The sequence below is a fragment of the Oncorhynchus masou genome, chromosome 15, assembly GCF_036934945.1.
Source record: "Oncorhynchus masou masou isolate Uvic2021 chromosome 15, UVic_Omas_1.1, whole genome shotgun sequence".
In the NCBI taxonomy this organism is placed as follows: domain Eukaryota; kingdom Metazoa; phylum Chordata; class Actinopteri; order Salmoniformes; family Salmonidae; genus Oncorhynchus; species Oncorhynchus masou.
The window spans coordinates 30,302,924-30,326,835 of NC_088226.1; positions in this window are offsets into that span (position 1 = coordinate 30,302,924).

Genomic DNA, 23,912 nt, shown 5'->3' on the forward strand with positions numbered 1-23,912 from the left:
CTATAGGGACCATTGGCAAATTACAAAATGTAAATGGGGCAATATGTAAAAATTCCAATAGCTCTAAATTTCAATGACCTTAACCTCAAACCATCTATAAATTGTAGAAATTCATATACAAATATAGCTGCAAGCCGCAATGCTGTGGTTCAGCTATGGGCCCACTGTGCCACCATCTGGAAAAATTACTTCTGTACTGTTTACCACGCTTGCGAAATATCAGAACTGAAATCAAACTGATTGTGCTATAAAATATGCTTTTGATGTATATTGGATCAATTTCACTGATCTTCAATACTTTAAAACGTCTTCCAGAACTGCTGGACCGATCAGCACCAAATTTGATATATAGCATCTATATACACACACCTTCAAATGTTATTTTTTCCAAGACAAGCAGAGGCCATATTGTTTCAGAGCTTGCACAATGTGGCCAAACTCAACCATACTTTATAGGTTAGCTGTGTGCCAAATTGAATAACTGAGACAAATGGCTCAAGATATAATAGTGCGCTTTAGCGCCACCGTGTGGTCGACATGAAACTGCTTGCATATGTTGAGTGATGACTGTTTACAACATGAGTACCAAATTTGGTTACAATATGAATATCCTTGACTGATTTTTATATGCATTTGTGACAGACCACGTCACATGAATGGCTATTGGTCACCGTATTGTTTGCTCTTCCTAGCCTGGAGTATAGTGTGTTTACAGACCTTGGTCCATAGATGCCATATATCAGGTTTGTGCAGATTGGTCATTTGGTGCCAGAGGACTAGTGTTTGATTGTAGGAACCAGGCTGGCAAAACACTGGATCACTGCTACTCTAACTTCTGATGCATACAAGGCCCTCCCCCGCCCTTTGTTCGGCAAATCTGACCACTACTTCATTTTTCTTCTCCTTTCCTATAGGCAGAAACTCACAGGATGTACCCATGACAAGGACCAGACAGTTCATTGCGGGTCTGACCAATCGAAATCCACGCTTCTAAAAATAGTTTTGATCACGCTGACTGGCATGTTCCGGGTAGCCTCAGAGAATAATATTGATTTATACGCTGATTCTGTGTGTGAGTTTATAAGGAAGTGCATAGGAGATGTTGTACCCACTGTGACTATTAAAACCTACCCTAATCAGAAACTGTGGATAGATGGTGGAATTCATGCAAAACACAAGACGCTGCGTTTAACCATGGAAAGATGACCAGGCATATGGCGGAATACAAACGGTGAAGTTATTCCCTCCGCAATGGAATCAAACTAATGAAATGTCCGTATAGGGACAAAGTGGATCCAATTCAACACGAGATGTACAGTGATGTACAGTGCCTTGCAAAAGTATTCACCTCCTTGCCGTTTTGCCTATTTTGTCATATTACAACCTGTAATGTAAATTGATTTTTATTTGGATTTCATGTAATGGACATGCACAAAATAGTCCAAATTGGTGAAGTGAAATTTTAAAAATGACTAAGAAAATTCTACAAAATAACAGTGGTGCGTGAATATGTATTCACCCCCTTTGCTATGAAGTTCCTAAATATACTCTGGTTCAATCAATTACTATGAAGACCAAGGAGCTCTCCAAACAGGTCAGGGACAAAGTTGTGGAGAAGTACAGATCAGGGTTGGGTTATTAAAAAAATATCAATCTTTGAACATCCCACGGAGCACCATTAAATCCATTATTTAAAAAATGGAAAGAATATGGCACCACAACAAACCTGCCAAGAGAGGGCCAAGCAAGGAGGGCATTAAACAGATAACCCTGAAGGAGCTGCAAAGCTTCACAGCTGAGATTGGAATATCTGTCCATAGGGCCACTTTAGGCTGTACAATCCACCGAGCTGGGCTTTACAGAAGAGTGCTTATTTTTTACTTTTAATTGCTTTTTTCTGGCCAAACACGTTTGGTGTTCGCCAAAAGGCACGTGGAAGACTCTCCAAACATATGGAAGAAGAGTCAGATGAGACTAAAATTGAGCTTTTTGACCATCCAAGGAAAATACTATGTCTGGCACAAATCCAACACCTCACGTCACCCCGAGAACACCATCCCCACAGTGAAGCATGGGGGTGGCAGCCTCATGCTGTGGGGATGTTTTCATCGGCAGGGACTGGGAAACTGGTCAGAAGTGAAGGAATTATGGATGCTGCTAAATACAGGGAAATTCTTGAGGAAAACCTGTTTGTCTTCCAGAGATTTGAGACTGGGACGGAGGTTCACCTTCCAATAGGACCTTCCAAACAGGACAATGAGCTTAAGCATACTGCTAAAGCAACACTTGAGTGGTTTAAGGGGAAACATTTAAATGTCTTGGATTGGCCTAGTCAAAGCCCAGACCTCAATCCAATTGAGAATCTGTGGTATGACTTAAAGATTGCTGTACACCAGTGGAACCCATTCACCTTGAAGGAGCTGGGGCAGTTTTGCCTTGAATAGTGGCTAGATATGCCAAACTTATAGAGACATACCCCAAGAGACTTGCAGCTGTAATTGCTGCAAAAGGTGGCTCAACAAAGTATTGACTTTGGGGGGGGGGGGGGGGGGGGGTGAATAGTTATTCAAGCTCAAGTTTTCTGTATTTTTGAATTATTTCTTTGTTTCACAATATTTTGCATCTTCAAAGTTGGAGGCATATTGTGTGAATCAAACCCCCCCAAAAAAATCTATTTTAATTCCAGGTTGTAAGGCAAAAAAATAGGACAAATGCCAAGGGGGTGAATACTTTTACAAGCCACTGTATTGTGACAGGCTCTGCAGACAAATCGGTCATATCACGGACACCGACATCTTGCTTCCAGACAAACTAAATGACACCTTTGCCCGCTTAGAGGATTGAACGGTGCCACCAATGCAGCGGGCCCTCCCTCTCCTTCTCCGTGGTCAACGTGAATAATACATTTAAATGTGTTGCCGGCCTAGACGGCATACCTAGCCATGTCCTCAGAGCATGCGTAGATCAGCTGACTGGTGTGTTTACAGACATATTCAATCTCTCCCTATCTCCACTTGCTTCAAGATGGCCACCATTGTTCCTGTTCCCAATAAGTCAAAGGTAACTGAACGGAATGACTATCGCCCCTTAGCACTCACTTTTGTCATCATGAAGTGCTTTGAGAGACTAGTCAAGGATCACTTGACTCACTGACTTGCCCATGGATTGATGTTTCAGAATTGTCTCAATGAAGAGTTCGGTGTTCGACAAGCCATGTGCGACCTGCATACGCAGTTACAAGTCTGCTAGAGTCAGCGGCAGGCTGATGAGCAATATCCACCGTCGTAGTACAGATAAAGCCTGAACTGTAATGGGAAGCTGAGAAGAGCGTGGGGCCTAGGATCAAGCCTTGGGGTACAGGCAGTGGCTGAGACAGCAGATGTTCTGACTTTATACACTGCACTCTTTGAGAGAGGTAGTTAGCAAACCAGGCCAAAGTCCCTTCAGAGACACCAATACTCCTTAGCCGGCCCACAAGAATGGAATGGGCTACTGTATCAAGCTTAGGCCAAGTCAATAAAAATAGCAGCACAACATTGCTTACAATCAAGGGCAATGGTGACATCATTGAGGCCCTTTAAAGTTGAAAGGGACACATCCATAACCTGAGCGGAAACCAGATTGCATACCAGAGAGAATACTATAGACGTCAAGAAAGCCAGTCAGTTGATTATTGACAAGTTTTTCCAACACTTTTGATAAACAGGGCAAAATAGAAATAGGCCTATAACAGTTAGGATCAGCTTGATCTCCCCCTTTTAAATAAACAAAGAACCGTGGCTGCTTTCCAAGCAATGGGAACCTCGCCAGAGAGGTGGGACAGCAACATTAAAGAACGTGTCTAAACCATCTGTCCCAGATGTTTTTTGAGGGTCATGTTTAAGGAACTCCTTTAGCACTTCGGACTCAGTAACCGCCTGCATGGCGGGGCAGAGAAAAAAGAGGGAGGAGCATTGGTGCTAGTCGCATTAGAAGGAGTGGGAGATGAGGATATGTTGGACAGGCAAGGAGGGTTGACTGAGTGAAATACAAATCCTGACTTAATTGAAAAGCTCAGCCATGTGCTTCTTGTCAGTAATAACCACAACTTTTAAGAATTGCTCCTTAAAGTAACTAACTTTGGCCTTCCGGATAGCCCGAGTGCACTTATTTGTCATTTGCCTTAATGAGAGCCAGTCAGCCTGAGTATGCGTGGTTTGAGCCTTTCGCCAAATGCCATTCTTGAGGTGGAGTAACTGCAAGATAATTTAAAAATGGGGACCAAGCGTCTTCGACAGAGGGGCTCAAGCTGATTCTATACCAATTTAAAGAGGCCAGGTCATGAAGGAATGCTTGCTCATTAAAGTTTTTTTTAGCAAGTGTCTATGACAAATCAGGACTGGTTGTTTCACTGAGCAGGCATTAGGAACACAGGCTGTAAAACAGTGATCACGAAGGTCATTACAGAAAACACGACTGCTACCTATCAGGATTATTTGTGAGAAATGTCGAGGAGAGTAGCCTTTTCTATGTGTTTGGAGTCATCTTGTGGGATTGGTAATCATCTGAGAAAGATTTAGGGAGTCCCATTGCTTTAGAACTTGGTCAGGTGGTTCAAGCATGTCCCAGTTTAGGTCACCTTGTAGGACGAATTCAGACTTAGTGTAAGGGGCCAGGAGAGGGCTTAGGGCAGGTAGGGTACATGCTAGTGCTGTACCCCCAACAAAGAGCAATTTGAATGTTTAAAACCAGCAAATCAAATTTTGGGGGGACAGATTCGGTGGAGACAACCGAGCACTGAAGGGGATCCTTGGTAAAGATTGCCACTCCCCCGCTTTTGGAAGATCTGCCTTTCCCTAAAGAAAAAGGTTATATCCAGAAAGGTATTCAAAATAATATTCAAAATACTCTTTCTTAACCACGTCTCAGTAATGACCAACACATCTGCATTGGAGCTGTGAACCCACACTTCAAATTGATCCATTTTAGGTAATAAGCTTCTAGTGTTAATGTGCAGAAAACCCAGGCTTTTACGAGAGCAGAAATCAGTGAAACTGATATCGGAGCACAAGTCAGAATTGGGGCTAGCAACAAGTAGATGGGTGTACATGCACATTTCCAGATATCATCGACAGTAATACAATCAAGGCACGGCAGAGGACAGGGAGAAATGCAGAGAAGGCTCTGCAGTGTTGATTTATTTCATTTGAAAAGGAAGAAGGCTGTCAAATGTGTTGTCACTGAAAAATACTGTTGGCTGAAACTGTGGTAAAGCAGTTTTAAAACAAATGTACTGTGTGTTGTTTTAAAAATAATTCACAAATGTATGTGGCATGAAAGTAAAGGGCTTATATTTCTAGAACCGTATCGCAAATTGAGAATTAATTCACGTCTTGAAGGAGTATTTGGCTGTTGGCTGCCAGAGCCATTCTACCTCTGAAAATAACAAGATCCTAGCCTCTACAAACCTAGCCACTACGAGTGTGGATGACTCCTCGTCTCTAACATGTAGGGTCACTTTTTGTGAACAGTCCCATCATAAGTAAGATTGTTGAATAAACTTAACTTAATGTGAACATACTTTACCTGCTGTCTGCTGATGTTGTCCTTTATGTAGGAGGTAATCTGTGACAAAATGTCCACAGAGTAGTGCAATTAACCTGAATTTCAGTACGCTGGTCTGTATGTTGTTTTGTATTTTCAACACTGACAGAATTTAAGACTTATGCAAAATATGCCGACAATGTCTGAGTTTATGCTAAGCACAGATCAAAAACGCTGTCCCACACATTCAGCTGGCATATTTTACAAGTACTTCCAGCTGATCGCGAGGGAACGCGCTTTGGTTGACAAAGTCATGTTACATTTGGCTTTTGTTTGTGCATCACGTGAAATGCGCCAGGAGATGGAAAATACAAGCAACAGAACCTAAAAGCTCTGCAAAAAGTCAGGTTCACTGCGAGAAAGTGTTGTTTACCTATCTCCACTTCCTACCGCCAAAAGGACCAACAGCATGGATAACCAATAAAGTATGTTTAAATATCACTGTATTCAACATTTTGGCTTCTAGAGACTATTTGTCTTTTTTTACAGTGACTTCTTTCAGACTGCTATCATGTTGTAACCATGGTAACAGTCTGTTTATACAAATAAAGAGTAACGGTAGGCTCCTTTTTAAGAGTACATCTTGGCCTAAGCAAACGTTAGCATGTTGCAAAAGCTGTCTTTTTTCCAGTCAAACGTAAACCTGTTTCTTGCAAATCAAGAATATTGCATTTCAAGGATTTTTACCTCCTTGGAATGGGTGAAAGATGGTGGTATAATTCCGATGTAAGAGTTTACATAACTTTAATACCACCACCTTGGTTGGACAAGGTGAAAGAGTGTGTGGAGAAAGACCTAGCCCAATATAGGACTTAAGGAACCTATTGTCCAATGACCTAACATGTTATGTTTAAAAGTCAAAATTGACTCTGGAAGCCAAATACTCCATCTAAACATGAATCGACTCTCAATTGTGGTACAGTTCTAGAAACAAATCCCTTTTTTCATGTCACATCAAAATAATTTTGCAAATGCAAAATACACACTTACTATACGCTGTTTAAAACGGTTTAACCGTTGCAGCCGACAGTATTTTTCAGTGACAACACGTTTGTGGCGGCCTTCTTCCGTTACACGAAGGTGTTCGGGGACTGAGCTACACTGAACAAAAAATATATAAAGGCAACATGCAACAATTTCAGTCAATTGAAATACATTCATTAGGCCCTAATTTATGGATTTCACATGACTGGGAATAACAATATGCATCTGTTGGTCACATACACTACATTTCTTATTTAACCTTTTTTTTAACTAGGCAAGTCGGTTAAGAAAAATTCTTATTTACAATGACGGCCTACCCTGGCCAAATCCGGATGACGCTGGGCCAATTGTGCGCTGCCCAATGGGACTCCCAATCACGGCCGGATGTGATACTTTTGGTCATCCAGGCTGTATGTGGACACCTGCTAGTCGAACATCTCATTCCAAAATCATGGGCATTAATATGGAGTTGGTCCCCTCTTTGCTGCAATAACAGCCAACACTCTTCTGGGAAGGCTTTTCGCTAGATGTTGAAACATTGCTGTGAGGTCTTGCTTCCATTCAGCCATGAGCTTTAGTGAGGTCGGGCACTGATGTTGGGCAATTAGGCCTGGCTCGCAGTCGGCTATCCAATTCTTCCCACAGGTGTTCGATGGGGTTGAGGTCAAGGCTCTGTGCAGGCCAGTCAAGTTCTTCCACACCAATCTCCACAAACCATTTCTGTATAGATTAACATCTACCTCCCCGCACGGTTTATCCTCTTTGAATTAACCTATTTTTCTCCCCCTGATTTGTTTTGGGGTCTGTGTTATTAAAGAATAACATCAACTGCTAAAATTTGGTGCTGTGACCCGGATGAATTGGTCTGAACAACAAGAAAAACGTATCAACTGTGTGTTGATCCAGAAGAAAGAGAGAAGGCTGAGTGCAACCCACTTTGGGAGAGTCAACTCTTAATCTCCTGACTGATGGCATAATTGCTGGGTGAGTCTAGACTAATATCATTTTAAAAGACCAGATCAGGTTAAGATTAGTGCATGCAATGAGTGATACTATCTGCTATGTATAAGGGTTCAAGTCCTTTGTTCTGTTACCGAGTTTAGTCCTTTGTTTGCTCGGTTAGAGGTTTGAGTCCTCTGTTACAGATTTGTTAAATCTCTATTATAGGGGTTCAAGACCTCTATTAAAAGGTTTAAGGCCTCTGTTTTTCTTTTTGTGAAACCATCTTGTTGCAAAGAAGTGAGATGCTAATTGAGTAGCAATTTTAACACGTGTGGTTAATGTAAGCCTTCAACATGTTTTATGGGTAGCCAGGCTCTACAGAAATGATTTGTGTTCTAGAAGAGGTTTGAGTCCTCAAAGGGGGATATATTTTGTGTTTAAATAAGTATATAAACAGAGCTATTATACAACTTTTAAGTGAGAACCACTCTGGAAAAGGGTGGAACAGCTCCTGAAAGATATTTTAAATTCATTGTCTAGTGATATGAAGAACCATTTCTAAGTAGAGAAGTGTAGGCAAGAGATAATAAATAAATATTCTGTCATTGTTGACAAAGATGGAATCTGTCTGATATACAGTGAGGGGGAAAAACTATTTGATCCCCTGCTGATTTTGTACGTTTGCCCACTGACAAAGAAATGATCCGTCTATAATTTTAACGGTAGGTTTATTCGAACAGTGAGAGACAGAATAACAATAACAAAAAACATATGTCCAAAAATGTTAAATTAATTAGCATTTTAATGAGGGAAATAAGTATTTGACCCCTCTGCAAAACTTGATTTAGTACTTGGTGGCAAAACCCTTGTTGGCAATCAGAGGTCACTGATTGGCAACTTGAACCTTCAGCTCCCTCCACAGATTTTCTATGGGATTAAGGTCTGGAGACTGGCTAGGCCACTCCGGGACCTTAATGTGCTCCTTCTTGAGCCACTCATTTGTTGCCTTGGCCTTGTGTTTTGGGTCATTGTCATGCTGGAATACCCATCCACGACCCATTTTCAATGCCCTGTCTGAGGGAAGGAGGTTCTCACCCAAGATTTGACGGTACATGGCCCCGTCCATCGTCCCTTTGATGTAGTGAAGTTGTCCTGTCCCCTTAGCAGAGAAACACGCCCAAAGCATAATGTTTCCACCTCCATGTTTGACGGTGGGGATGGTGTTCTTAGGCAGCATTCCTCCTCCAAACACGGCGAGTTGAGTTGATGCCAAAGAGCTCCATTTTGGTCTCATCTGACCACAACACTTTCACCCAGTTGTCCTCTGAGTCATTCATATGTTCATTGGCAAACTTCAGACGGGCATTTATATGTGCGTTCTTGAGCAGGAGGACCTTGCGGGTGCTGCAGGATTTCAGTCCTTCACGACGTAGTGTGTTACCAATTGTTTTCTTGGTGACTATGGTCCCAGCTTGCCTTGAGATCATTGACAAGATCCTCCCGTGTAGTTCTGGGCTGATTCCTCACCGTTCTCATGATCATTGCAACTCCACGAGGTGAGATCTTGCATGGAGACCTAGGCAGAAGGCGATTGACAGTTATTTTGTGTTTCTTCCATTTGCGAATAATCGCACCAACTGTTGTCACCTTCTCACCAAGCTGCTTGGTGATGGTCTTGTAGCCCATTCCAGCCTTGTGTAGGTCTACTATCTTGTTCCTGACATCCTTGGAGAGCTCTTTGGTCTTGGCCATGGTGGAGAGTTTGAAATCTGATTGATTGCTTCTGTGGACAGGTGTCGTTTATACAGGTAACAAACTGAGATTAGGAGCACTCCCCTTAAGAGTCTGCTCTTAATCTCAGCTTGTTACCTGTATAAAAGACACCTGGGAGCCAGAAATCTTTCTGATTGACGGGGTCAAATACTTATTTCCCTCTTTAAAATGCAAATCAATTTATAACATTTTTGACATGCGTTTTTCTGGATATTTTTGTTGTTCTGTCGCTCACTGTTCAAATAAACCTACCATTAAAATTACAGACTGATAATTTCTTTGTCAGTGGGAAAATGTACAAAATCAGCAGGGGATCAAATACGTTATTCCTTTACTGTACAAAAAGCTTGGAGAAAAATACAGAATGTCTAATTCCTTGACAAAGACACAATGATCTTTAACTGTTTTAGCTGAAGAATCATGACAGGACATTGCAGAGAGGTAATGATAGTTTGAAAGCTCTTGGTGAACAGATTAAAACATTGAAAGAATAAATTCAACAATTTCAGACAAGGGTCATAAAAACAGACTTGGCTCCAACAAGTAGACCCTTTGAGGGAACAATCTATCCTCACACTGATTTGCGCAAGGCAGATCAGCTTTCAAGCATCTGGTCAGCATTGCCTGACTTTGAGTCAACAGATACTGAATGCGGTGGCGAACGATGTCTGAGGCCAACCAGAGCACAGGTAGTGAAGATAAACCTCTTCTGACAGTAATCACTCACAAATCGGCATCTCCAAAACAGTTGGATGAATAGTCAAAAACAGTAAAATATCCGCGAGATGTGAGTATGATAACATGGGACCATTTGAAGCATTATAAGAAACTCTACAATCTTCATCCTTATGATGGGTTAAAGTTAATAGCCTTTGTTTTGAATAACCGTGAACATGGTGTACTTGAAGAAAAGGTTTATAGAGCTTTGTGGGTGATGTATCGCAAGATGTGGCTGATGAATGGAGAGCCATACATGTTTTCCTTAAGGTTTTGACCAATGCAACCACCAACTGGGAGAGAGAACCAAATGTGTTCAAAAACCGAAATAACTGTTTGTTGAATTTGAAGAAAGGTTTAGAGCAGAGGTGTGTTACCTTTTATTTATTTTACCTTTATTTAACTAGGCAAGTCAGTTAAGAACAAATTCTTATTTTCAATGACGGCCTAGGAACAGTGGGTTAACTGCCTGTTCAGGGGCAGAACGATAGATTTGTACCTTGTCGGCTCGGGGGTTTGACCTTGCAACCTTCTGGTTACTAGTCCAACGCTCTAACCACTAGACTACCCTGCCGCCCCAGGGGACTCTACGTTGAACATTTCTGAAGGTAAGGTGATGTGGCAAATGTAACGTGACACGGAAGATGAAGATGCACTCAATTCCTGCAAAAATGTGGCAATCACTCATCAGCTGATGCAATCCATTACATTTGCGAAAAACGTTTGTTTTCACCAGTAATGACTGGGAGAGACAAAACTACGGCGACATCATCAACAGGTTGTCACGACCGGACAGAGACATCAATCAACATAATTAACCGGCTGTTATCAGAGTTGTGCAGGTTCTGAGTGAAACACAACATTGTTCGTTCAGCACAAGAGAAACCTGGTGAATGTCATTATTGCGGGATTTCTGGTCAATGGCAATGAGAATGTTGGATGAGAAAACGTGTTCGTATGAGGAATGGCCAGGAGAAGCAGGGTCTGTCTAAGGGAAAATTGAAACAGGAGACCAGCCCCAACGATACAATGCTGATGCAGAATGTTCTCTCCGGCTCAGCAGCTGGATGCTGTGGAGGGGAAAGTAATAGAACTCCTCTTTACGTCCCATCTCAGCTGGTGTACATAGGAAATTGGATGGAATATATGTGAACATGATGGTTAACAAAATCTGGACATGCTTACTTAGGGAAATATTTCTGAAATGTCAATTTCTCTTGAAATCAGGACATGTTACTTTCACTTTTTTGTTTTCTTCGTTGCAGGTTATGAGAATCTACAGTCTGAAGCTGAAGCAATTTCCCTTGACCCAAGGACGGAATAAAAATTCCTCACTACCGGCAGACTGTCAGAACATAATTTCTAATAGTTATCTATGTGGGATTGATACCAGTGTGGAAGAGCTGGTCACTTTTAAAGGACTTGGTGAATGATGACCTTGCCAATAGGATGATTGAATATTATTGTCTAGTAGACAATTATTTTTTTTGTGAGTTTCCTCTAATACAGGATTTGGTAGGAATTGTAAGGGACATCATTATCACACCTGTTAATATTTATTTTCTCTAACGTTTTTTTAAATCTGCCCTTTGTGTTTTATAGAAATGCAAGGTGTTTAATGTGAATGATTTTATGCTTACTGCTAAATGTTTTTTATACTGTCTTTTTTCATGTTTTCTAAAAATATACTTAAGGTATTTATTTTTAATCTGGTCTTGGGGGAGTAAGAATATTTTGAAGATTAATACTCAATGCAGAGTATGAGGCAGTTAGGAAAGCTAAGGCTAGCTTTTTTTAAAGAAATGTGCATCCTGCAGTACAAACTCAATGTTCTGGCACACTGTAAAATCCATGGAGAATAAGAGCACCTCCTCCCAGCTACCCACTGCTCTGAGGCTAGGAAACACTGTTACAACTGACAAATCCACTATAATTGAGAATTTGAATAAGCATTTCTCTACGGCTGGCCATGCTTTCCACCTGGCTACCCCTACCCCGGTCAACTGCCCGGGACACCCACAGCAAACCGCCTGTGCACCCACCATTTCTTCTTTACCCATATCCAGATAGCTAATGTTCTGAAAGAGCTGCAAAATCTGGACCCCTACAAATCAGCCGGGCAAGACAATCTGGACCCTCTCTTTCTAAAATGATCTGCCAAAATTGTTGCAACCCCTATTAGTAGCCTGTTCAACCTCTCTTTCGTGTCGTCTGAGATTCCCAAAGATTGGAAAGCTGCCGCGGTCATCCCCCTCTTCAAAGGGGGAGACACTCTAGACCCAAACTGCTACAGACCTATATCTATCCTACCCTGCATCTCTAAGGTCTTCGAAAGCCAAGTTAACAAACAGATTACTGACCATTTTGAATCACATCGTACCTTCTCCGCTACGCAATCTGGTTTCCGAGCTGGTCATGGGTGCACCTCAGCCATGCTCAAGGTCCTTAACGATTTCATAACCGCCATCGATAAGAGACATTACTGTGCAGCTGTATTCATCGACCTGGCCAAGGCTTTCGACTCTGTCAATCACCACATTCTTATTGGCAGACTCAACAGCCTTGGTTTCTCAAATGATTGCCTCGCCTGGTTCACCAGCTACTTCTCTGATAGAGCGTGTGTGTCAAATTTGAAGGGTCTGTTGTCCGGACCTCTGGCAGTCTCTATGGGTGTGCCACAGGGTTCAATTCTCGGGCGAACTCTCTTCTCTGTATACATCAATGATGTCGCACTTGCTGCTGGTGATTCTCTGATCCACCTCTACGTAGACGACATCATTCTGTATACTTCTGGCCCTTCTTTGAACACTGTGTTAACTAACCTCCAGATGAGCTTCAATGCCATACAACTCTCCTTCCGTGGCCTCCAACTGCTCTTAAAAGCAAATAAAACTAAATGCATGCTATTCAACCGATCATTGCCCGCCCATCCAGCATCAGTACTCTGGACGGCTCTGACTTAGAATACGTGGATAACTACAAATACCTAGGTGTCTGGCTAGAGTGTAAACTCTCCTTCCAGACTCACATTAAGCATCCAATCAAAAATTAAATCTAGAATCGGCTTCCTATTTCGCAACAAAGCTTCCTTCACTCATGCTGCCAAACATACCCTCGTAAAACTGACCATCCTACCGATCCTTGACTTCGGCGACGTCATCTTTAAAATAGCCTCCAAACACTCTACTCAGCAAACTGGATGTATTCTTTCACAGTGCCATCCGTTTTGCCACCAAAGCCCCATACACTACTCACCACTGCGACCTATACGCTCTCGTTGGCTGGCCCTCGCTTCATACTCCTCGCCAAACCCACTGGCTACAGGTTAACTACAAGTCTCTGCTAGGTAAAGCCCCGCCCTATCACAGCTTGCTGGTCACCATAGCAGCACCCACTCGTAGCACGCGCTCCAGGTCACCCCCAAAGCCAATTCCTCCTTTGGTTGCCTTTCCTTCCAGTTCTCTGCTGCCACTGACTGGAACAAACTGCAAAAATCACTGAAGCTGGAGATTCCCATCTCCCTCACTAGCTTTAAGAACCAGCTGTCAGAGTAGCTCACAGATCACTGCACCTGTTCATAGCCCATCTGTATATAGCCCATCTATCTACCTCATCCCCATACTGTATTTATTTATTTTTCTCCTTTTGCACCACAGTATCTCTAATTGCACATCCATCTTTTGCACATCTACCATTCCAGTGTTTAATTGCCATATTATAATTACTTCGCCACCATGGCCTATTTATTGGCTTAACTCCCTTATTTGACCTAATTTGCACTCACTGTATATAGACTTTGTTTTCTTTTTTCTACTGTATTATTGACTGTATGTTTTGTTCATTCCATGTGTAACTCTGTGTTGTTGTATGTGTCGAACTGCTATGCTTTATCTTGGCCAGGTCGCAGTTGCAAATGAGAACTTGTTCTCAACTAGCTTACCTGGTTAAATAAAGGGGAAATAAAAAAATGAGAGGTCAAGAGGACAAAGTCAAGAGTACTATTTATCAATGTAGATGTTGTTTTTTCTGTAATAGGGGATTAATGAGCAATGGGTTAGAGGTATGGGAGGAATTTGTCTATACAGTGAGCCTGAAATAGGATACTTGTTATTTAGGCCATTGGCCCAGTTTTATTGCAAGGAATTGTAATTGGTCAACCACAGGCTAGGGCTGGGTTATAAAGGACATGCTGTTCTTTGTTCTGTGGAGAGAATCACTGAGGACAGGGAAGGAAAGACCATTTACCTCTCAGCATAACATTCTATGATTTATCCTCTTTGAATAAACCTATTTTCCTCCCCCTGATTTGCTTTGGGCTTTGTGTTATTAAAGAATAACATCAACTGCTAACAGGTGCATTGTTATGCTGAAAGAGGAAAGGGCCTTCCCCCAAACTGTTACTACAAAGTTGTAAGCACAGAATTCTCTAGAATGTCATTGTATGCTGTAGGATTAAGATTTCCCTTCACTGGAACTAAGGAGCCTAGCCTGAACCATGAATAACAGCCCCAGACCATTATTCCTCCTCCACCAAACTTTACAGTTGTCACTATGCATTGGGGCGGGCAGGTAGCGTTCTCCTGGCATCCGCCGAACCCAGATTCGTCCGTCGGACTGACAGGTGGTGAAGTCTCATCACTCCAGAAAACACATTTCCACTGCTCCAGAGTCCAATGGCGGTGAGCTTTACACCACTCCAGCTGACACTTGGCATTGGTGATCTTATGATTGTGTGCAGATGCTCGGCCATGGAAACCTATTTCATGAAGCTCCCGACGAACAGTTCTTGTGCTGACATTGCTTCCAGAGGCAGTTTGGAACTCTGTAGTGAATGTTGCAACCAAAGACCAAGGATTTTAATGTGCTACGCGCTTCAGCACTCGGCTGCCTCATTCTGTGAGCTTATGTTGCCCTACCACTTCGAGCCGTTGTTCCTCCTACAAGTTTCCACTTCACAATAACAGCACTTACTGTTGATCGGGGCAGCTCTAGCAGGACAGACATTTGACAAACTGACTTGTTGGAAAGGTGCATCCTATTACGGTACCATGTTGAAAGTCACTGAGCTCTTCAGAAAAGGCCATTCTACTGCCAATGTTTGTCTATAGAGATTGTATGGCTGTGTGCTTGATTGTATACACCTGTCAGCAATGGATGTGGTTGAAATAGTTATATCCACTAATTTGAAGGGGTGTCCACATACTTTTGTATATATAGTGTACCTTTAAAAAAGGTAGGGGCATGGATCAGAAAACCAGTCAGTATCTGGTGTGACCACCATTTGCCTCATGCAGCGTGACACATCTACTTCGCATAGAGTTGATCAGGCTGTTGATTGTGGCCTGTGGAATGTGCCCCACTCCTCTTTAATGGCTGTGCGAAGTTGCTGGATGTTGGGGGAACTGGAACACACTGTCGCACACATCGATACAGAGCATCCCATCCATGCTCAATGGGTGACATGTCTGGTGAGTAAGCAGAAATGTTCAGCTTCCAGAAATTGTGTACAGATACTTGCGACATGGGGCCGTGCATTATCATGCTGAAACATGAGGTGATGACGGCGGATGAATGGCACAACAATAGGCCTCAGGATCTCGCCACGGTATCTCTGTGCATTTAAATTGCCATTGATAAAATGCATTTGTGTTTATGTCCGTAGCTTTGGCTTGCCCATACCATAACCCCACCTCCACCATGGGGTACTCTGTTCACAAGGTTGGCATCAGCAAACCTCACACAGGTGAAAATGCTGGATGTGAAGGTCCTTGGCTGGCGTGGTTACATATGGTTTGTGGTTATAAGGCCAGTTGGACGTACTGCCAAATTCTCAAACAACTTCGGAGGTGGCTTATGGTAGAGAAATTAACATAAAATTCTCTGGCAACAGTTCTGGTGGACATTCCTGCAGTCAGCATGCCAATTGCACGGTCTCTCAAAACTTGAGACAGCTGTGTCATTGTGTTTTGTGACTAAACTTTATGTTTTGGAGTGGCCTTTTAAGCCCTGTTTCCATTGACACTTTGAAGTCAACCCAGGTTGGGCTGGTCTTGATGGGCTAGCTCAAATTGCATTTCTACTGCCTCCAGAAATTCCAAATCAAGTCAAACGTTTTTGTCACATGCGCCGAATACAACAAGTGTAGACCTTACTGTGAAATGCTTACTTACAAGCCCTTAAGATCTCTGAAGCTTTGTCTGAACATGAGTATGTATCGCTTGCGGTACTGTTTAGGAAGTATAAGGTTTAGGAAGTTATCTTTCATAACAGATAAATAATAAAAAAGGTTAAATTGATACACTTTTTATAGGGTTCTCGCGCAGCCCTATTCCCATGTTAGGGTGTTCACTCACTGCTGTAGAATGTAGAGAAAAACAGGATTTGCTTGTCAGTTGACGTTCTGCCGCATAGCTGCGCCACAGTTCACCACTTTTTGATCATGCCTGTGATGACATTCCATTCACTAAACATGCTAAATTCTCAGTAAATCATATAACTTTAACCATTTGGTGAATCAGAGACAACGATAAACACCTGCCTCTGATTGAGAACCCTCAGACAACCATAGACTATGCTAGATACCCCCACTAAGCCACACACCCAATACCTAACAAAACCCCAAGACAAAACACACCACAATAAACCAATGTCACACCCTGGCCTGACCAAATAAATACAGACAAACACAATATATCTCGACCAGGCGTGACAGAACCCCCCTCCTAAGGTGCGGACTCCCGGACGTCCATCAAAACAATAGGGGAGGTCTGGGTGGGGCGTCTGTCCATGGTGCCGGCTCTGGCGTGGGACGTGGACCCCACTCTATCAATGTCTTAGTCCCTCCTCCTCGCGTCCTTGGATAGTCCACCCTCGCCGCCGACCATGGCCTAGTAGTCCTCACCCAGAACCCCACTGGACTGAGGAAGCTTGGGACTGAGGGAAGCTCGGGACTGAGGGGAAGCTCGGGACTGAGGGGAAGCTCGGGACTGAGAGGAAGCTCAGGCAGGTAGTTGGATCCGGCAGATCCTGGCTGGCTGGCGGTTCCTGGCAGATCCTGGCTGACTGGCGGATCCTGGCAGACTGACGGTTCTGGCTGCTCCATGCTGACTGGCGGCTCTGGCTGCTCCATGCTGCTTGGCGGCTCTGGCTGCTCCATGCTGACTGGCGGCTCTGGCTGCTCCATGCTGACTGGCGGCTCTGGCTGCTCCATGCTGACTGGCGGCTCTGGCTGCTCCATGCTGACTGGCGGCTCTGGCTGCTCCATGCTGACTGGCGGCTCTGGCTGCTCCATGCTGACTGGCGGCTCTGGCTGCTCCATGCTGACTGGCGGCTCTGGCTGCTCCATGCTGACTGGCGGCTCTGGCTGCTCCATGCTGACTGGCGGCTCTGGCTGCTTCTTGCAGACTGGCGGCTCTGGCGGCTTGCAGACTGGTGGCCCTGGCGGCTTCTTGCAGACTGGCTGCTTCTTGCAGACTGGCTGCTCCATGCAGACAGGGAGCTCTGGCAGCTCCTTGCAGACTGGCAGCTCCTTGCAGACTGGCAGCTCTGGCTGCTCCATGCAGACTGACAGCTCTGGCTGCTCCATGCAGAATGACAGCTCTGGCTGCTCCATGCAGACTGGCAGCTCTGGCTGCTCCATGCAGACTGACAGCTCTGGCTGCTCCATGCAGACTGACAGCTCTGGCTGCTCCATGCAGACTGACAGCTCTGGCTGCTCCATGCAGACTGACATCTCTGGCTGCTCCATGCAGACTGACATCTCTGGCTGCTCCATGCAGACTGACAGCTCTGGCTGCTCCATGCAGACTGACAGCTCTGGCTGCTCCATGCAGGCTGGCATCTCTGGCTGCGCTAAACAGTATGGGAGACTCCAGCAGCGCAGGGAGAGGAGGAAGGCTCTGGCAGCACTGAACAGGCGGGAGACTCCGGCAGCGGAGGAGAGGAGGAAGGCTCGGGCAGCGCTGAACAGGCGGGAGACTCCGGCAAATCAAATCAAATCAAATTTTATTTGTCACATACACATGGTTAGCAGATGTTAATGCGAGTGTAGCGAAATGCTTGTGCTTCTAGTTCCGACAATGCAGTAATAACCAACAAGTAATCTAACTAACAATTCCTAAACTACTGTCTTATACACAGTGTAAGGGGATAAAGAATATGTACATAAGGATATATGAATGAGTGATGGTACAGAGCAGCATAGGCAAGATACAGTAGATGGTATCGAGTACAGTATATACATATGAGATGAGTATGTAAACAAAGTGGCATAGTTAAAGTGGCTAGTGATACATGTATTACATAAGGATGCAGTCGATGATATAGAGTACAGTATATACGTATGCATATGAGATGAATAATGTAGGGTAAGTAACATTATATAAGGTAGCATTGTTTAAAGTGGCTAGTGATATATTTACATCATTTCCCATCAATTCCCATTATTAAAGTGGCTGGAGTTGGAGTCAGTGTCAGTGTGTTGGCAGCAGCCACTCAATGTTAGTGGTGGCTGTTTAACAGTCTGATGGCCTTGAGATAGAAGCTGTTTTTCAGTCTCTCGGTCCCAGCTTTGATGCACCTGTACTGACCTCGCCTTCTGGATGATAGCGGGGTGAACAGGCAGTGGCTCGGGTGGTTGATGTCCTTGATGATCTTTATGGCCTTCCTGTAACATCGGGTGGTGTAGGTGTCCTGGAGGGCAGGTAGTTTGCCCCCGATGATGCGTTGTGCAGACCTCACTACCCTCTGGAGAGCCTTACGGCTGAGGGCGGAGCAGTTGCCGTACCAGGCGGTGATACAGCCCGCCAGGATGCTCTCGATTGTGCATCTGTAGAAGTTTGTGAGTGCTTTTGGTGACAAGCCGAATTTCTTCAGCCTCCTGAGGTTGAAGAGGCGCTGCTGCGCCTTCTTCACGATGCTGTCTGTGTGAGTGGACCAATTCAGTTTGTCTGTGATGTGTATGCCGAGGAACTTAAAACTTGCTACTCTCTCCACTACTGTTCCATCGATGTGGATAGGGGTGTTCCCTCTGCTGTTTCCTGAAGTCCACAATCATCTCCTTAGTTTTGTTGACGTTGAGTGTGAGGTTATTTTCCTGACACCACACTCCGAGGGCCCTCACCTCCTCCCTGTAGGCCGTCTCGTCGTTGTTGGTAATCAAGCCTACCACTGTTGTGTCGTCCGCAAACTTGATGATTGAGTTGGAGGCGTGCGTGGCCACGCAGTCGTGGGTGAACAGGGAGTACAGGAGAGGGCTCAGAACGCACCCTTGTGGGGCCCCAGTGTTGAGGATCAGCGGGGAGGAGATGTTGTTACCTACCCTCACCACCTGGGGGCGGCCCGTCAGGAAGTCCAGTACCCAGTTGCACAGGGCGGGGTCGAGACCCAGGGTCTCGAGCTTGATGACGAGCTTGGAGGGTACTATGGTGTTGAATGCCGAGCTGTAGTCGATGAACAGCATTCTCACATAGGTATTCCTCTTGTCCAGATGGGTTAGTGTGCAGTGTGATTGAGATTGCATCGTCTGTGGACCTATTTGGGCGGTAAGCAAATTGGAGTGGGTCTAGGGTGTAGGGTAGGGTGGAGGTGATATGGTCCTTGACTAGTCTCTCAAAGCACTTCATGATGACGGAAGTGAGTGCTACGGGCGGTAGTCATTTATCTCAGTTACCTTAGCTTTCTTGGGAACAGGAACAATGGTGGCCCTCTGAAGCATGTGGGAACAGCAGACTGGTATAGGGATTGATTGAATATGTCCGTAAACACACCAGCCAGCTGGTCTGCGCATGCTCTGGAGGGCGCGGCTGGGGATGCCGTCTGGGCCTGCAGCCTTATGAGGGTTAACACGCTTAAATGTTTTACTCACCCCGGCTGCAGTGAAGGAGAGACTGCATGTTTCCGTTGCAGGCCGGGTCAGTGGCACTGTATTGTCCTCAAAGCGGGCAAAAGTTATTTAGTCTGCCTGGGAGCAAGACATCCTGTCCGTGACTGGGCTGGATTTATTCCTGTAGTCCGTGATTGACTGTAGACCCTGCCACATGCCTCTTGTGTCTGAGCCATGTTGAATTGAGATTCTACTTTGTCTCTGTACTGACGCTTAGCTTGTTTGATAGCCTTATGGAGGGAATAGCTGCACTGTTTGTATTCAGTCATGTTACCAGACACCTTGCCCTGATTGAAAGCAGTGGTTCGCGCTTCAGTTTCAGCAGTGCAGGAGAGGAGGAAAGCCCGGCAGCGCTGGGAGGCGAGGCGACTGTAGGCCTGATGCGTGGTGCTGGCACTGGTGGTACTGGGCCAAGGACACGCACAGGAAGCCTGGTGCGGGGAGCTGCCACCGGAGGCTGGGTGAGGAGGTGGACAGGATGGCACAGACCGCGAAGGCGTACTGAAGATCTTGAGAGCAGTGCTGGCATAGGACGCAAGGCTAGGGGAGGTGCACAGGAGGCCTGGTGCGTGAGGCTGGCACCATCTTCACCAGCCGACCAACACGCACCCTCAGGACAAGTATGGAGCGCTGACCCAGGTGCCATCAAATCCTGACAGGCCTGGTCGGGCGAATTCCATGCTTAAAGCACCAACACAGCAACTCCCCATTTCTCTCTCCTCCAATTTCCCCATTAACTCCCTTCACAGTCTCTGCTTCCCGCCCACCTCTAACACCGGCTCTGGTTCTGGGTCATCTCCTTGGCTCCTCACGATAAACAGGGAGAGTTGGCTCAGGTCTGATTCCTGACTCTGCCACACTCTCCCTGAGCCTCCCCCCAATACATTTTTGAGGCTGACTCTCGGGCTTCCATCCGCGGCCGCCGTGCTGCCCTCATACCGGGGCGCCTCTCTCCGCTTTAACCGCCTCCAGTTCTTCTTTGGGGCGGCGATATTCTCCAGGCTGAGCCCAGGGTCCTTCTCCGTCCAATTGTCCCTCCCATGTCCATTCCTCTCTTTGTTGCTCCTGCTGTTGCTGTTGCCTGTTACCACGCCGCGCTGGTCCTGTTTGTAACGGTTCTTGTCTGTCGAAGGAGAAGCGGACCAAAATGCAGCGTGGTGGTTATTCATGTTCTTTAATGAAATGAACTAGACAATGACAAACTAACGAACAAAACAAAGAACGAACGTGAAAACCTATACAGCCTATCTGGTGAACACAAACACAGAGACAGGAACAATCACCCACGAAACACTCACAGAATATGGCTGCCTAAATATGGTTCACAATCAGAGACAATGATAAACACCTGCCTCTGATTGAGAACCACTCCAGACAACCATAGACTATGCTAGATACCCCCACTAAGCCACACACCCAATACCTAACAAAACCCCAAGACAAAACACACCACAATAAACCCATGTCACAACCTGGCCTGACCAAATAAATACAGACAAACACAATATATCTCGACCAGGGCGTGACAATGACTCTTTAATCACCTGATATAATAGGCTCTGAGGAATGATGTCGTAATTTAAATCACTGAATGATATAGATATGCATTGAATATATGTTTGTTAACAAATTTGCAAGAGTTTGTTTTATTACCTGTAGCCAAATCAGAAGGGACAGTTACTAAATCTAATTATTTGTAATAATAGCAGATGGAAAATTGCTATGGATCTGTGACAATGATCATAGTTGATAACTAAGTATGGATATTAATTATTGCATGATAACAAGGCTACAACAGCAATGGATTGATGTTGTGGACAGAAAGCGGTTCTATCATTGTGAACTATTAGATGTATTTTTTCCCCTTTATGAATTGACGGATGGATTTTATTTGGGCATTACATGTTAATTTCAAAGTCACGGATGTTTAAAAAGTGTGAAAGAGGTTGTTATTAATAATATAGAGTAATAGTGTTTGGGTAGACTGAAATGAAGACATTGGCTTTTAATAATTTGAATGGACATATGTTATTAGTTATTAGTGGTTTTTGGATAGAGTACTAATGCCATGTCTTTATGGAGTTATTATGGGTAGTGATTCTAATTCGATTTTGTTATTTGAAAGTGTTTTGTTTTATTTTTAACCAGTAGTGGTGTTTTGTTATTTTGTGTAAAAAAATGGGGGAATAGTGACATGAAGGAGTGTATCGAGTGATACGTGTAGGAGTGTACTGTTGTGTTGCTTGTTTTGTTCTGTTTCGTTACAAATCTCACCAGATTGGGTCTGCTGGATTACTGGGATTTCTCCCGATGGGTTAGAGGTCTAACTTCCTGATCCCTTGATGAAGTTGACAGTGTGATGGGGAGTTTGAGCCAATTAAAAAAATACATCTACCTAATGTTTTGTTACTCTCTTTGACATGTTTAGAAATGAACTGAACTAAACCATTTAAATTACAGATTGTAATGTAACGCCAAGGGGGATGAATGCTCTTGCAAGGCACTCTAGTTTATTGTGACTAGCTGGCAAACTCTTGGCGGGGTTTCCCCTCCCCTCCAGTTCCTTGGATCAATTATATTGGTGGTGCGCCTATACATTATTTCCAACAAATAATAAGTACAGATTGCTATAGGCAATTCTAAGATTGCTACATGCCATTATCGGACTATAATATTACTTCGGGCCATTATAGGATTAAGTACAGATAACTATAGGCCATTATAGAATTATACCAATAAAACACTTAATCCCAGATTACACATAGTGCCTTTGATTACTCACTTTTTTGCTGTTCAGCCTTTTAACAAGAAACACATTCTCTTAACAGAAAACACCCATACGTTCCTCCCCTTTGGGACTTACTAAGTAAAACCTTTAAAGTTGATCCAGTACAAGTGAGAAGGAGAAGCACCTTCTGTATGTATTGCTATAGAGACAATCTGCCTCCCTTTCTCCTTATGAACCGTTGCTCCTCTTCCTCATCCATACTGGGGAATCAGGACCAAACATCTCCTTTCACATATAGCTAGAAAGAAGTAAAAGATCCATCCTCCAGACAATTGTCCTTTATCATACTGTGTATAAGCATGTGCATGCATTGCTTTGCCAGAGGTTTTCTCATTTATGTAGAATACAATAAAAACAATCTCAACCTCGTAAATCCTTATATCATTCTCAATATGACACCTAAACATGTGGCCCTCCCTCACGAACACCTCTCCAGCAACCATTTTAGCTTAAGTGTTAAACCTGTTGGAGGATTAAGAGCAGTAGTTTGTTGCTTAGTATCACTAGAATTCCATTCAGTGACAGTTATCTGTTGAATCAACCTTGCCCTTCATCTTTTCTCTCCGCATATCCATGAGAAATCTGCCACTACCACAGTCTGTTCTTCATATGGCGCAATTAATGGTCGTGCTAGAGTACAATTTTGACAATTATTGTGAGTAATTACTCTTCCCACCCAACTTCCTTCTGCTTGATAAGTAGCCCTTTCTGTTGCGTTTGCATTCCAATAGGTGTTATTTACAGTGCCTTGCGAAAGTATTCGGCCCCCTTGAACTTTGCGACCTTTTGCCACATTTCAGGCTTCAGCTGTGGTGCCAAATAACACCTGGATATGTTTATTTTTGAACCATTCATAGATTTTGCTTTATGTTTTGGAACATAAAGATATAAAACTGTATTTTTTTGTGAAGAATCAACAACAAGTGGGACACAATCATGAAGTAGAACGACATTTATTGGATATTTCAAACTTTTTTAACAAATCAAAAAACTTCACAAAAATTGATACTCTCTGTGCTTTTAACGGCAAAATTATTCAGCTTGATTACCCAGGTGGATTGTATTTTAATTTCATTTAGTCACATTGCAGCAAACTTCTGGGAGAGTTTGCTCCAGAATAATTTTTTCCCATTTTTCAGTTTTTTGATTTGCAAAATATCCTCTGAGCTTCATGATCCAATTTGTTGAACTACAGTTTTATGACAGATTCTTGATGATAAAGTTACAATCCACCTGTAGTTG